The sequence below is a fragment of the Mus caroli genome, chromosome 7 (assembly GCF_900094665.2).
Source record: "Mus caroli chromosome 7, CAROLI_EIJ_v1.1, whole genome shotgun sequence".
In the NCBI taxonomy this organism is placed as follows: Eukaryota; Metazoa; Chordata; class Mammalia; order Rodentia; family Muridae; genus Mus; species Mus caroli.
The window spans coordinates 47516850-47520139 of record NC_034576.1 but is presented as its reverse complement, the minus strand read 5'-3'; the positions used below and the strand labels follow the sequence as shown (position 1 = coordinate 47520139).

Sequence of the window (3290 nt, the reverse complement as noted above, 5' to 3'; positions counted from 1 at the left end):
ATATATATATATATGTATATATATATATATACATATATATTTCTTTGGGAAATTCATATGTATGTATGCCAATGGTTATATGCATGTCACAGGGCCAATATCATTTACTTTATTCAAAATATTTTTAAGATTTCTTTTTAACTTGTGTATGAGTGTGTGTCTGTACATAGGTATATACATACTATATGTCATGCTCATGGAGACCAGAGGCATCTGATCCCCTGGAGGTGAAGTTACAAGTTGGGAACTGCTTGATCTGGTGCTGGGGACTGAACTCAAGTCCTCTGCAAGAGCAAAACATGCTCTTAATTACCAGGCCCCAACATCATTTGTATTTGGGGGGGAAATGCAAATTAAAATGAATTTGAGGATCCTGAGGTTGTCAGCAAAATGCTTGCTGTACTGTCCTGAGGACCTGAGTTCACTCTCCAGCAACCATATTTTTTTTAATGGTAGCTCTGGTTGTCCTGGAACTCAATTTGTAGACAAAGCTGGCCTCAAACTCACAGAGACCTGCCTGCCTCTGCCTCCTGAGTGCTAGGATTAAAGGTGCGCATCACACCCACCACCTTGAGAACTTTAAAGAACTCTACGGCTGTTTGGCAAGGCTTCTTTCTGGGAAACAGGCTCGGGCAGTGAGTGTGGGAAGTGATACAAGTTCTAAAGAGAACACTGTAGCAACGCTGTTCAAACTGCCATGCTTGCCCTTTGACTCCCTAGCTGTAGAAATTGCATTCGGTACACTTGCATTCGGAAGAAAAGATAAGGGTATGGGACTTTATTGCAACATTTTTTCTATCTCAAGGCTGAAAAGAACCCAAATGGCTAACAATAGGTGACTGTCTAATGAACAGTACTGTCCTGTTGGAGTGATCACTGTGTAAAGATGTCTCTGTCCTTCCTTGTCTGCCTAAGGCACCTTTTGATTGGCTAAAATAAAAACCCTAAGACCTACAGCAAAAGGCAGAATAGTAAGGTGGGACTTGGTGGGTGGGGGCGACTCTGGGAAGGAGAGAGCCTCCTGTTCTTGGTCTAGCTGTTCTAGTGCCTATCTCTTTCCTTTTGTCATAGGCCATTGTTCTACATGTTTGTTAGTTTGCCATTTTAGTGGTAAGGCAGCTGGCGATCCATCAGCAGTGGCTCCCCCATGTAAACTTTAAGAATCAGCCTCTGCCGTATCCTGCTTATGGATCAGCCTAGACTGTCCCTGTCTTCAATAACATTTTTTTTTCTCTTTATTAGGAATTTCTCCTCTTCTACAGCCTGTGTCTAACACTGGAGAAATGTTAATCTATGCTTCCCAGTGTTGAAATAGCTCTCTTCCCCATAGATGTATGGCTATATTAGTCACATATGACTTTAATTTTCCTATCTATCTTCTGGTCCTAGCATCCAATCCATTTTAGCTGAGACAATGTCCCAGTTTTTAGGAGTTGTGTACCCTTTGAAGTGGTCAGGCTGGATACCAGGAATCTTGTGAAATTGTTATATCTGTCCCTGTATCCACTAAGCCTTCAGTCTCAATTCCACCTAACTGTAACTTTAATGTGGCTCTCTTATTATTTATAGTAGTTTGCCAAAATATCTGGCTGTTGGCATCTTTAGAATCTCTCATTTTATCCACAGGAGCCGCTCTGTCTCTCTGCTAAATTCTAAGTAGTGAGAGCTGTTTGTCCTGGCAGGCTTTTGTTTTTCTACTTGTCTTTCAGAACAGTCTTTCCTTGTGGACAGGAAACAAATGGCTCGTGTTGCTTTTTGTCCAGCCTTAAGACTGACAACTCGGGCTGATGAGATGGCTCAGTGGGTAAGAGCACCCGACTGCTCTTCCGAAGGGCCAGAGTTCAGATCCCAGCAACCACATGGTGGCTCACAACCATCCGCAACGAGATCTGGCCCCCTCTTCTGGAGTGTCTGAAGACAGCTACAGTGTACTTACATATAATAAATAAATAAATCTTAAAAAAAAAAGACTGACAACGCTCCAGCATAAACTGCTAGTAAATGAAACCCGTTTGTTTGCATATTAGAATATAAAGCATATTACAGGTACACTACACGATCCTTCAGGACAATATGGTGGCTCACAACCATCTGTAATGGGATCCAATGCTCTCTTCTGGTGTGTCTGAAGACAGCTACCGTATACTTATAAATAATTTTTTTAAAAAAGATCTAATTGTACTTTAAAAGAGATGCCGAATAAAGAAAAAGGTGTAAACAACCCCCAAAAAATAGATTATATAGAGCTTTATGAACTTTACATTTTTTAAAAAGATTTATTTATTTATTTATTTATTTATATGTGAGTACACTGTAGCTGTCTTCAAACACACCAGAAGAGGGCATCAGATCTCATTACGGATAGTTGTGAGCCACCATGTGGTTTCTGGGATTTGAACTCAGGACCTCTGGAAGAACAGTCAGTGCTCTTAACCGCTGAGCCATATTTCTAAGCCCCAAACTTTACATTTGTTTTTAAAGGACTTATTTATTATTGTATCTAAATACACTGTAGTATAGCTGTCTTCAGACACACCAGAAGAGGGCGTCAGATCTCATTACAGGTGTTTGTGAGCCACCATGTGGTTGCTGGGATTTGAACTCAGGACCTTCGGAAGAGCAGTCAGAGCTCTTAACTGCTGGAACTTTATATTTTTAAATACTAATGAGCAAAAATAAACCAACGGCAGCTGGGAGATATTGGATTATTGGGGGGGGGGGGTGACTGCTGAAATAGACCAGTCTATTTATTTTAGGGACTTCTTAACTTCAGAATATAAGGCAGGAAATGTGTTGCATTGGGAAGAGGTTTTGTCTATGTTTCAAAAGGAGAAGAAAAGCTATGGAGTCCATCAAAATTAATAAAGATTAGATTTAGCTAGGGGAGACCTCCTGAAAATCTTGGCTATAGGCATGAAGAAAAAAACAAGAACACAACGAGTAAAATATATGCTGATCGCTCTGCGGGAACAGCCCTGGGACTGGCTAAGCCATGCAGGACATCAGCTGAGCATAGCCAGCAAAGCTCCAACGGCACGGATGGAGATTTCTACTGCAGCTCGGTCATACAGTTCAGACTTGTGAAGCTTGGCGCCTTTTGATACCTTTCACCTGCTCAATCAAAGAACAGAGAGTCACCTTTAACTGAATTGTGGACACTGCCCGCTCCATACATGGGTTAATGCAGAAATGTATATTGCCTCTAAAAGGTTTTTGGTTTTTTTGTTTGTTTGTTTGTTTTTTTTTTTTTTTTTTTTTTTTTTTTCATAGTTTCTCGCCATATTCTATGT

The 3290-nt window shown here is 40.6% G+C and overlaps 1 protein-coding gene across 1 annotated transcript in view; it reads right to left on the bottom strand.

Annotated features, from left to right (window-relative positions):
• Bcat2 (branched chain amino acid transaminase 2) overlaps positions 1-3290 on the bottom strand; it is a 20919-nt gene that overhangs the window by 6209 nt on the left and 11420 nt on the right. The gene's annotated exons all lie outside the window — the stretch shown is intronic.